General features: G+C 38.4%; 1 protein-coding gene across 3 annotated transcripts in view; it reads right to left on the reverse strand.

Annotated features, from left to right (window-relative positions):
- The window catches only part of LOC310905625 (uncharacterized protein), a 57,012-nt gene that overhangs the window by 16,387 nt on the left and 27,133 nt on the right, over positions 1-13,492 (reverse strand). For 2 of the 3 annotated variants that reach the window (XM_083852171.1, XM_083852173.1), the window contains one exon: positions 3,194-3,787. The exons of the other annotated variant lie outside the window; for it this stretch is intronic. The gene's annotated coding sequence lies outside the window, so the exon portion shown is untranslated. The remainder of the gene's footprint in view (positions 1-3,193; positions 3,788-13,492) is intronic. 3 annotated transcript variants of the gene reach the window in all.

Below are 13,492 nucleotides of genomic sequence, written 5' to 3' on the forward strand. Positions count from 1 at the left end.
ATCCCTTTTCCCCATAAACTTTGTCTTGCATCGGGCACACAATTCTCCCCTTTCCCTGTGACTGTCATCAATTATTGTGTGCATCCTACTCCAGTCACAAGGAGGACTGACCTCTGGCTTAGAGAAACCTAATGAGCAACTGAAAATCAAAAACTAAGGAACTTGCAAGTGGTACAGGACTTAAAGAGTGAAATCAAAGTACCATGTGCTTCTTTCTTGGGATATTTATCCAAAAAATAACTATGGTGTTGTAAACAGAAGGTACGAAGAACACATAAAATATCCACAGCAAGAGCTGGACACCTAATTGTCATGATTGCTCAATACTGCTGAAGTTATTATTTGGTCTAAACATATAAACAACAGTATTGTGACTGAATTCAAGAGCAAAGAGCGACAGGGGAGACCAGATGGCTTTGTCCCACCCCATCCAGGATGAAGCTACCAGATACTGAGATTAGACTTGGTTTTGCCTCTTCCCCAGTTGACAACTTCAAAGTTAGATTAAGCTGTTTCACTGCAAAAAGCACTACTTCAGTACCACCAACAGAGGACCAGCATCAACCACAAGCCCTGCTAGACTGGATACAAGCATCTCTAATGAGCTGCTCACCTGGGTTTTCCAATTTATTAAAAAGTATCAACAGAAATGATTTGAAAATCCAACATCACCAGGCAGATCAGGGCTTTAGGCACACAGCTGAATATTTGCACCTGGCAGTGCCCTGGAAGAGGCCAATAAAATGAAAATTTCCCTTTCAAAGATATTAGAGCAGTTCATTAAGAAAAATAAGGAAACACATGCACATATGTATATAGCAAACTGTACCTTCCAGCCTGAATTGTCCTGTAATCACTGAGTCTCAAAGGCATGATGATCGCTCCTTACAAAGCAGTGTTTCAGGGTGTACCACTCCCCCTTGCAGACAGGCAGGAGCAGAGACCATGTCCCCAGCAAGAAGGAGCAGCATGCCAAACCCTCCTGAAAGTTACTAACACTCCTCATTACCAAACCTTACCAAGCTGGGGCCACCAAGAGCAGAAGCAAGAGATTGGCTCACGAGCTCCTGCTCACCTGCTGCAGCCCTGCGGTGGGCTTCTGCATTCTGTTCAGTGGTCCTGTGCATGGAACGAGCGTGGGTGACTTCAAGTTGCTGTGCTTTACGCCCATTTATACATTCAGATATGCCTACACATGTGCTTACACAGTGCCACATATTTCTGATATTTTCATTTGTTGCAACATTGCATACACGGTAAATACATCCGTCCTGATGCAGTAAATCATCATTTTACAATGAATATATACCTAGATTATTACTGTAATGCTGATGTATTGAACCATTAGTATAAAAAAGCAAGCAGGTGATAAAAATGATGCAAAGACTCCCATAAAGTGAGAAACAAAACCCAAACTACTGTGGCAAACATTATCACTGAGATAAGTAAATTAGCGATTATTCTGGAGATAAATTAGCGGGTAGGATAGGAGTATGTAAAGTGTATGTTGCTGCTTGTATCTTTTTCATTTGTGAACTGTGAGCTGCATCTTCCAAAATCTATGTAGTGCCACTGCAATAATATGGATGGATATTTAAGACTAGGCTATGACCATGACTCTAAGGCAATTGCCTTCCATAGAAGTCAGCACACCAGCAGATTTCATCCTTATTAACTTTGCTGCTTTTATACATCGCACTAATTAAAAACCCTACCATAAAAGTTGCTCTCAGATACTTTGCATAGAGTAAATATGCTGTGGGAATCCAGTATAACTGCAAATTTGCCTCTAACTAGAAAACACAGTCAGTGACCCTGAAGAGATCAATTTTTAGGCAGCAATATAAGGTATCCATGGAACAGAAAGATTAACTCTTCTCAGCATTTCAAGACTCACAGCGAAATCAAATCTTCAGAGAACATGTATCTCCAGAGTGGTTTTCGAATCCAGACCTAATAGATGGAGAAACTTTCAAAGCAGGTCATTTATTTAACATAATTGTGCGAACATCCCTTTAAGCTGTGCAAACCAGAAAGATCATTTCAAAATATTAACTTATTTCTGGCTATCAACAACAATGCAATTAATTCCCCTCAATAAAGATTGTTTTTGCAAAAGAGCAATAAGGTGCCTCTGCAGGGGGCATCATTATCATTAAATAATCACACCCCAGGAGACGCAAGGCACTCTGCTGCACCATGTACATTTTAGCACTCCAGAGTATGATTAGTTTGTGTTAACCACACCCCAGCACAGCTAATTGGCAACAGATTCTATAAACTGAGAAGATTTCTGAGTCTATTTCTTTATATTTTTGGAACTGACAGTGAAACTATGAAGTTTCTTGCCTGTCCCACAGACAAGGTGGCCAGGCCTCACCTAGACAGGCAACGTCTTCCTGATGCCACAATCACGGCAGAAGGAACCAGTAACACCAAATTGTGTTGGGAATGTATCCTAATATCCACATTAAAAAAAAATAAATTACATGGATGAAACCCCATGCATAACAATAAGTTACAACTTTGGGTTGCTATGTTTCCTCAAAAAAAAAAAAAAGAAAGAAAAAAAAAAAAAGACCCAGCCATCCTGTAAGATACATGCAAGAAAACAGACACACACTGTTTTTTATGAAATTGCTGCTTCTGATCTGCTGGATGTTTTATGTCACTTTGGATGGTCTTCCGTGATTCATGGCAAACTTTAGAAGTGGATGGAGTCATAAAAAAAAAAAAATCAAGAATAAAAACACTACAGACTTTCAAAACAGATAATTGCTCTGCACAGTGCTGTAGCTGTCCTGAGGATTTGTTTTTTTGTTGTTTTTTGTTTGTTTGTTGGTTGGTTGGTTGGTTGGTTTGTTGGTTTTATTTGCTTGTTTGTTTTCTGTTTTACACAGTAGCCTTCGCTACCATAGAGAGCATCCTGGAAATTAGGTACTCTCATTGCGAAGGGAAGTTACAATTATACTCCAGGTTATTTAGCTCCCTCTCTGAAAACAACATGGAAGAAAGTTATGGAAGAATCATGACTTACACAATTTGATTGTGAATAAGGCAGAGATCATTTTGAAGACAAAATTTAAGCTTGTTTTGACAGCAGCAGGCATGACTTTAAAGACAAATTCATAGGCATAGGATAAGCACTATATATCTAGAACCATGTCCAAGGGTAAAGGAGCTCAACACCTACCTCAGGGTGGGAAAAGCTTCACTGCTGAAGACGCACTGGCCCTTTTCTGGAATAAGTGTGCCCCATTAGTTTCTGCAGATGTAAGGGAAGTAGGGCAGCAAGGTAATAGTACCTCTTCAAAGACACGGTGGAGATACCATGGAGACATCCCCTTGGGTGCCGAGGACACATACTCAGTACAAGGCCAAATGTCCAGTGGCAAAGAAGAGTCCATAGTTACTCAAAGACTGAAGAACTGTGACCGCAAGAGGTCCTTACTAAATCCAAGCTCTCCAGGGATCAGGTATGACAAGGAGACCTGTCTAGAGACTAGTGAGCAGCATTAGCTGCTTGTATTACTAGCTTGGACTGTCCTTTTCTCCTCATCCATCTAAAGATGACATTTTTCATCAAAAAAAAATTCTGTAGGATATACAGCAAGGTGCACAAAGTCTTAACCAAAGTGTGCTCATTCCTGCTGGGCAGCTAAGAACGTTGCCACATTTTCCTCATGGGGCTGTAGGTCCTTCCCCAGCACCCACTGGCATACGGGGCTGTCGCTACAGCTGAATTAGCGAAGCTTCTGTTCACTGATCAGACCAAGTTGAACAATGGCTGTTCAAGAGAATAAAACAAAAATGAGAAAAGAATTAGAGTTACAGGAATTCAAATGAAGCAAACAATACTGTGTGCATGAGCAAGCAATATACTTTTTGTTAACACGGGTTATTTTATAATCAATATTTAAAGTAATTTTATCAGTAAGCGTAACTGATACTTCATGACTATGTATGTGTAGCCGGTAAGCTATAGATTTATAAATATGAGGGTTATCATGACTTCAGTGTAGCAAGGAACAGCCGTTTTAAAATTGAAATTGTTAGATTTTATCAGTTATCTCTTTCCACAGGATAATGTAACTTTACAATTACTTAGCTCATAAAGAACTAATTTCATTCAGCTTCCAATAAATACTTTCAAAATAGGACTCTATGGCAAGATTTCTTGAGTGGTCGAATCATGAACAATAATGGCCATACAGACTCTGAACAAAAGTCTTGATAATGAGATTAATACCTGCAGGCTTCCCACAAAAGATTTAGTTTTATAAGCAATTAATAATAACCTTTTTTTTTCTGTATATTACAAAAGAAAATAAGTTATTGATTTCATCTGCACAAATAACTATTTGCATAACATTGTTGATTGTATGTTCTACTAGCACAATCAGAATTAATTGGAGCAAAATATTTTATTTATTATTTTTAAATGGGTAAAGATTTTATATATATTAGCATTTGTATCTGATTAGAACAGTCTGTTTACCAGCACTATTAGAAAGATGGATCAGATTGCCATATTCAATCCACATTATGACAAAAAGCCTTCCTGTTGGTACCTCTGCATTTACTTGTGGGTAGATTTTTGAAAGTTTTCCTTAAACTTGTAAACATGATGAATATTAGCAACTATTACTCAGCTCTTACTGCGTTCAATATATCATGTTCTTAATTAAATATTAAGAGTGAAACAGCAGTGATCTATGGGAATTCTGCTTCCTATCTCCTTTCATTTTTCCTGATAAACCCCTGTTCTTTCCTCCACATCTGCATGTGGGTGGAAGCTCACCCTGGAGAAGGACAATTGTAGCATCTACATTTAGACTATGTAACTAGCTGATGGAGGGTTGCCTTTATATGGTGCTTTTCAGGAGGGAAACAAGTCAGATACCTGGACAGTTGGGCAACCGGGGTATGCTCTTCACATACAAAAGGACAAAGCTGGAATTTTGTAATGAAATAAAACTCAGTATGAGTCAACACCAAATCCACTGTTTCCAAGAATTAAAGACTTTTTTCAACAGTTTATTTTCCAAATGAACCAAATGACTGCCATCACACCGAGCAAAAGCTTTGGGTACAATCCCCACTCATCTAACACTTCACTCCAGCCACCAGTGATGGGACAGCACATGCACTTTTCTGGACCAGGTGTCCCTGAGAAATACAAGCTATGTTCTGTTCTGCTCAAAACAGCGGCAGCATTTACAAGATCTCTCTACCCAGGGGTTAATTTTTCAAGGCCTCTAGTAACTTTGGTTTTGACCCAGCTCCCCTCTGCTGAATTTAGATGGAATTGGCTTCTTGAAATACAAACTTCTAGGGTAGAGTGGCAGGGACACAGACATGTGGTTGCATCAACACTTGCTTTCCATAGCACTTGTTCAGTGGAACACTTCCCAGCTCAGTCATGATCAGAATATTTGGGTTTGATTTTTGTCTAGTTGGGTTATGCACAAATTTTGGACCAACACCAACTCAGGAAAGACATGTCACCTGATTCATTTTCTTGTGTTTGTCTTCCCAGGAAAAAAAAGTACAAGCTAAAACAGATGTGATCAGAGAATTAGCCAAAAAGTTTCCAAATTTTCCTACAGAAATTAACAAAAAAAGTAAGAAAAAGGAGTGGGAGCGAGAGACAGAGTGTTTGGGGGGATTCACAGGCATTAGAATTTACCAGTAAATACTATTTAGGGTTATTTGGTGCCCCAGTATTTGGATGGCTCAGTTTACTAATAGGAAAATACATTTTAAACTCAAACAGCCATAGCAGGTTCTTGAATTTCAGCTCTAGTTTGAATATTTGAAATCCCTGATAGGTTGCCTAGTCATCAAACTAGTCACAAACAGAAACAGAATAAAATGACATGGGACCAGTCCATGCACAGATTAACTACAGGCAAAGAAAGCTCAGAGGGGAAAAACAGAAAGAAATTAAAGGAAAATTCTAAATACCTAATAAATCTGTGAATTTCATAAACATTCCGCACAGAGGAAAGGAACAAAATACAACAAATAAATTATACATTCAGAATCGTATGCTTAACTGGGATACTTTGCACTTGGATTTTGGTGAATGTTGCTTTTAATTCCATTGCAGATGTTCATATTCATAACATGGACTATGCCCAAATTTAGCCAATATCAAACTGTTTTTATATGTATACTACAAATATTAAATGCCTACAAAAGAGACTGGAATGAAGAAGTGGAGAATGTAAACTGGACTGTGAAAGAGGAAAAGGAGAATAGATGAAAATTGCTTTTAGAAGCATCAGTTCTTGGAAAATCACTATTAGCAAATTATCAGTTGCTTCTTCAAATAATAAGACTTTTAATCAATATGCAAAAAAACAATCAATGGCATCTCTCATTTTTTATCCTTCTTTCTTTTCCCCTCATATTTTATGTACAGTAACTCACATTTCTCAGCCCACTGTGTAGCTATGAACTGAAATCAAACATTCAGACAGTAAATGAAGCTGCAGTTTGTATTTATAATGCTCTTATAACTATGTATATATATATTATACAATCTCGATCTCTGTTAAAAAAAAGAGGCAGTTCAACAGAAAGAAATCATTTTATTAAAAAATCATGAATGCAACTGCATTCATTCAACCTTAGAAATGTTTTGATGGCTTTTCAGCACTGCAATATATTTAGATGAGAATATGCCATTAATATAAACAGCAGAATAGAAACTATTAAACTAACACAATTTAAAACTGAGCAAACCTGAGTATTTGATTAAAGTTTTTGTACATTCTATACACTTGAACAGGTAACATAGAAGCATAATATTTTTGTTGATTTTTAATTTGTTAGAAGTATTACACTTGAAAAGCTAAATTTTCAATAGTTTGTATTTAGAAATTAGAAATCTGGTCCTGTAGGAGCTTATTTAGTCTGATTTTCCTAGCTGTATTCTGAAATTCAAGAGAAGTCTGAAACAAAAAGCAGTAACGACGCGCACGGTAGGAACTATTGCCTTTGTTACAAAGGAGCACTGCATTTTGCTGAGTTTGAGCCAATGTGCATTTGGTAACTTTCAGCAATAAAGACAATATCCCATTCCATATATATTTAATGGATACAAAATTTTCTAGAAGATTTGCAAATAAAACACTATGGTTGCAAAGGTTGTGCATTAATATGTAGCCTAGCCTTTAATGGATGTGTTTATTTTTCTAGACTGAATAATTAGCTGAGCATTTTTCCCCAGAATAACAGTGCATTACACAAACACAGGGAACTGCTTACAAAAAAACAATTTAAATTATACCTCATATGCAGTCTGTGCAATAACTGTGCTCCTATCTCTAGGATATTAGGGGTAAATTTTCAAAGCAGTGCACAGAACATAATCTTGTTATTTGCTAACTGGATTTGTGTGCTTAAGACTCACACACTGCTTTGAAAAATTACTCCTTCAGAAGATTGACCTGTGCAAGGAACAGAAGTTTTAAACCTGGATTGAAACCTAAGTTGTAACCTAGCTTGGCAGCACTAGCTTGTTCAGTAGAATGACTTACTGTAGTAATATTACCGTTTGAATGGCCAAATTAAAGAAACTAATTCTTATTCTAATCACATCCAGGGGAATTCTGATATGCTGACACCCAAAATTATGGCTCTGTCATTAGAGAGAGAATGAGTGGGAATGTTTTGAAATTTTTGATGTAAATTATGAAATAGACAGTAGCCTAAATGACAAGATATGACATTTTTGGTTTTTTTGATTATACAGTTAAAAGTTTTTAGTACTAGGCTTGATTTCAAGGGTGAATTGCATCAAAGTGGATATAATCCAAATGAAATACCTTTAAGATTCTTACTTCTTCAACTATTAGAGATCTATCATGTCTACTGCATGAAGCCTCATTTTCATGTTAGAACAGATGGGCAAAATTGTCATTAACAGAATCTGACAACTCTAAAACTGAAATATAGATTTAGAAAGGATTCTAATGAATTAAATCAATGTTATTGCAATGAAAGCCAAAAAAATTAATAGTGATTTGTAAAGTTACCCTGTATTTTAACCTCAGTATATTTTAGTCAGTACAATTTTAACATTCACAATACCTTTTCAGATTCATTGTTAATGTCTTACTGCATAATACGCTCTTGTCTTAATATATCACCTGCTCTTAGGAGAGTCGAGGATTTGGGGCTCTGTTCAACCAGGCCAGACTGCGAGGTGCTTAGAAAGATGACACTCTCAAATTTCACTGCATTTTGCCCTGTCCTGCAGCACAGAGGCAGTGGCACGATGCTGCATCATGCACTTCCAGAGCAGACTCCTCCTATGACTGCACATTTCTAATCAAAATGACTTGCAAGGGCGGAGTTGCTCAAAACTCACTTCAAGCCAAGACTTGGGTTTTGGTAAGCTTCCTTAAAGGATGTGTCATTTACTTCCAGCACACTAGCTCAACAACGAAGTACTTTCCAGCTAATGTGCCTCGATGTATATGTTTTGATTCATTTGCATACATAACTGTTAAGTTTTTTGATACAGCACGTACACAGCCCTGAATGAGGACAAGTGCCTTCACATTGTGCAAGGACACTGCTGGAAAACTCTGGAAGCTTGAAGGCAAGGTATCAGACAAGTTTCAGCACACCCAAAAGTCTTCCCAGGCCAAAAGGCTGCAAACTCTACAAGCTAAACCAGAACCACTCTGCCCATACTTACAAAGCTTCACAGATCTGGTTTTAGCCTAAAAAAAAAAATAAATAAAAAAAAAGCTTTTTTTTTCCTTGCAGGTAACTGAAATGAGCAATTTTTACATACAGCCCCTTTACTTTTCCAGGTATAGATAGTTTTAAGGGGGGAGGTTTTTGTTTGTTTGTTTGAAGGTAAAGCCAGTGTTTTTTTCATATTGCTAGGCTAGGAGTAAAATAAGCAAAACAAAGTAAACTGCATGGCTGAAAGCAAATGCCAGAAATGGGTGCTGAATGCTCTCACCAATCAGCCTGATGGAGAACTCAACAAGAGAAACACGACTTGTGTCACTGGTGATATTAAAATGGATTTAAAAAGAAAAGAACAATACACGCTTGGTGTCTTTTTCAGTAACAGGAGGACAGGAAGATTTCAGAAAGGGGGAAGAATTCAATATTTGAGCTCAATCCTCTAAACCCAATTACCTGCCATTTTTAGCTGTATTTCAAGCCACAACATCATAAAAATGTAGCTTGGCATGTCATGTTTCAGCAACTGCTGTTTATAACATCATGCAAGACCAATAACATATTTGATTGTACAGAAGTATTTATTCAATCGTCTATTTTCCCTAATAAAATCTTGACTAGGCGTTTTCTCCTAGCTGGCTTGTATCACACCTCCCAGTCCTCACTTCTTTGGCATCTCTTCCGGCTCCCTTGTGTTTGTAAGCAGTCTTATCGCATCCTGCTTTTCAGCTTCAGTTGCAGGTGGGTGACAACGGAGACACGAAGGGGGTGCTGGCCGGGTGGCTCAGTATGGGGATATGCACAGGCAGCGGTGGGGAGGACAAAAGGCCAAAACAGCTCCCCTGCTCCTGGGATGGGAGTCACCAAGAAGCAAAATACATCCTCCTCATTTCTGTTGAGATCCTTAAAGAATTCGCCTTGCAAAACACATTCATTATCCTGGGTCTGGAATTTGCTTAAGGACATAGTCTTAGGAACTTGTCCGACACAACTGAACAGTCATCGGCTGACTGACAGCCAACTGCACATACAGGCATGCAAAATAGGAAACAAACATCGAGTGCCTTGAAAAATAAGATCCGTGGAATAGAAAGAATCACAAAATTATTTCCAAAGCTCAGAGACTTCATAATGAAGGCAACGTTGAAAAGATACTTAAAGAGCATTACAGACAGAGTAAGGGTTTAAAGCACTATTTTTAGTAATGTTCAATAAAACATGCATCTGCTATATGTTTTTGATCTTATGAGGAAGCTTTTCCTCACAACACTACAGCAGGTTTGTCAAACTTCAATCTCATACAAGTCATTTGATTGAAAAGTGCAATAGAGACACAAACTACAGGATCCCACCTCCCAAAATCTTTTTTGTTTCAGAAATTTCTATTTGGATTTAAAGGCTGGGGATCAAGCCAAGTAAAAATACAGCATGTCATCGAAATGGAGATGTTTTATTAAGAGCAATCTCTTGCCAGCAATATCCGTTATTCTCCCCACATGCAGCAAACTTGTGCATACATTTTTTAAATGCAACCAACCTTTGTTTATTAAACAAATCAATCTAAATTAGAAAGTGTGATTTTAATTGCAGCTTTGCATTTATCGAGGCAGTGTGAAGATCTGGCTGGGGATTCACCAGGCACTTTCCCAGGGAAAAAATGCTTCAGACCCTGCGAGCTTCCCAAAGTTTTCCACCGTCTCCTCATGCTGGCAGAGCAACACAGCCAGTCTTTGGATAATCAGCATGCCCTCCACCTTGGCTTCCTCGCTTGTGCATCTGCCTCCCCCTATTTCCATACATCACGTCTGCCCGCGGTGCCAGCCATGCTTCTGAGGCTGGGCTGCCCAGCCTGCAGCTCCTGGACATCATCGGGGCAAGTACCCGGTCCCTGGCCAGGGTCTGGGGCACCCCTGAGCCAAAAACCCTGGCTGCAGAGGGAGGGAAAGGAGAGAGCGCTCGGGCTGTGCAGCACCGCTTGGCTCTGCACAGCGTGCGTGAGCAACAGCTTCCCACAAAATGTATGCGATGCCGTGATCTATTTTGCTGCGTATGATTAGTGCTAGACTAACTGTTCAAAGGGAAGCCAACGCCACCTCACTAATTTAGTCACATACAACATTAGACCTTTGAAATATGCCTTACGTACAGCCTGCATTGCCTTTTACAGACAAATACAAAAACATGGTCAACATTTGCAGTAAAATTATCATAGAAATGCCATCTGAAACCTTATTTCCTTTTACAATGTGCATTTCACAAATAATTTGTATTAAAATTATGTTTTACAGGGCAGAAATAGAAAACAAATACTCCTAGTAATTTAAACAGGCATTTGCATAACATGACTAAAAACGTGGTAGGAGAGAGTTCTGCAGCAGGAAGAGTGAGGTAGAAATACAGATACACTTATTTTAACACCAAATGTAAAAATGCCTTTTAGCTGTCATAATTAGTGAATTAAAGTGTACTTTCATCAAACCCATTCTAACTGAGATTACTATTATTGTTCTTACATGCTGCTTCCTGCTTGTTAAACAGCATAATAGTAGTAACAGGTAAATCACAGATCTCCAGAAAACCTCTTCACTTAAGCATCACCCAAAAATATTACCTTATTCAAGCCTTCACCTTGCAAAAACCAATTCCTATAATGACAAATTGTTATTTACAAAGCCACCCTGTTGCTCAAACTATTTTAAGATTAATTATGCCTGGTGTTTAAAAATCAAGGCCAGGGAGTTTGCAGGAGCAGGCAGGGCTGGGCAGTAGGTGGGTGCCAGACCCCAGGCTGCTCTCAGTGCATGGGTGATGCCCAGGACAGCGTCCTTCACAAGGGGGGTGAAATTTGGGGCACTGAGAGAAGGATTTGCTGCTGGACTACCAAAGGAAACAAAAGCAGCTGCACAGGGATGGTGAGAAGCAGCAGGAATTGGTCCTGCCGGAAGAGGGGTGGAGAGATGCTGTGGTCACATCCTAGAAACCGAAATAAGATTGTGAGTGTAATCCAGAGAGGCCACATCAGATACCAACTTCAACTACCCCGGGTTAGATATTTTAAACCTTCTGGTATGAAAGTCTTATATGGAGGACTTCTGTGACAGTCTATAGGAAGTTGCAGTCTCATTTTAAAAAATTGTGCTATTCTCTACTACAGAGATTCTTAAATATTTAAAAGCCTTCTCCATTGGTTGTTCATCAGATTGATTATGATGCATATTTCAGCAGGTTTTTTTTTCTAAAAATGCTCATCAGAGGATCAAGAAATGAGGTATTCTGTGTGCTCTACATTGATTCACACTATTTCATTTTAATTCCAAAATACTGAACTCAGAAAACTGCCAGGAAAACAAAGCAGGAAATGTTTGTTGTTTTGCTGTACATCGCATGTGCTCTATGGTAACCGAGACCACAAAAGAAATGGATGATGCTGCATTCCTCAGCCTATCACTCACCAGATAGCAGGCAGGGGAATAAAAACCAGGAGTACTGTAACTTCCCTTGGAGTACCTGTATGTCTTTTCTTTTAACCCAATAAATATAACCATCAAGTTTCACATGCCACTTGCCTTGCTTGAGCTCTCCCACTCAAATTAAATTCAGTATAATTTAATCACCAACAGACAAAGCCATGCATATCTCCTGATAACTAATCTCAAAAGAGACCAGAAAGTTTTACAAACCTTTGTTAAGGTCTTGGGTTAAAAAGGTCACTTTGCCTTTGCCTCTACCTTTATGAGAAAACTTCAGAACCAGGCAATTTTGTTTAGGTTTTACATTGGAGGATTGGTCTAATGTCTCTTATCACCATATAAATCTGACATTCGTGTCACCTTTGAGGCACTGGTTTCCTCCTGTTATTTTCCATTATAAACTACCGCCACAGAAAATGGTACCAAGAATCATGTCAGTTTGTTAGCGATATCTTGGTGATTAAAAGGAAAATAAATTTATTTTTGATGCTACACATTCTCAGATATAGTATCATCAAGACCAAACATTATCCCTCAATCCACAAATGCACTTTAGGACACTGAGGTCTATTTAGCTGGAATGCAACTCGTTACAAAAGCCCATGTACTTTCTTCCCAAGGGCTTCCTCCCAACCAAAGTAAACCTTTATGCCTTCTAAGGATTCCCATCCCCCCTGCATGTTTGAAAATAGATATTAATGCTTATAATGGTTCTAATTTTTTTTTTATTTTTAACTGAAGATCAAGGAACAAAAAGAAGCTTATTTAATTCTGTTAACATTAAAGGTGGGCAGACAATGGTACCTTTCTCATCTCATCAGCAGTCCTAAAGCTGACCAAGAATGCTTATGTTTGAGGTTATGAAACAAGAAAGTTAAAGCTGACCTCTGTTCAAACAAACCACTGCAATTCTACCACTGATGAAAGGTACTATATGAATAGCACTTTTTTTTTTTTTTTTTTTTTTTTTTAAACTCAGCCCATTATCTAAAATGGTGTGAAAAAATGCCCGTGCTTTTAGTGGACACCAGCTTGGTGAGTAAAGATTATTTGGGAATAAAGATTTTCCTAGCAAAACTACGAAAGGTGATTGTGGGCATTAATAAACACTACTGGGGGAGGGAGGGTGACATTTGTAAAGAGCTAATTCTCACCTGAAACAGAATAATTGCAACAGAAAACCAAACAATAAGCATCCTAAACAAGTTGTTTGCTTGCCTCTCCAGTGTGTTTTAAGGACAGACGAAGGGTATTCTACAGAAGAAATAGTTCAGAAATGAAAGAGGCCTCAAAAATAGCCCCAGGAAGAT

Source organism: Anser anser (genome assembly GCF_964211835.1).
Source record: "Anser anser genome assembly, chromosome: 11".
Lineage (NCBI taxonomy): Eukaryota > Metazoa > Chordata > Aves > Anseriformes > Anatidae > Anser > Anser anser.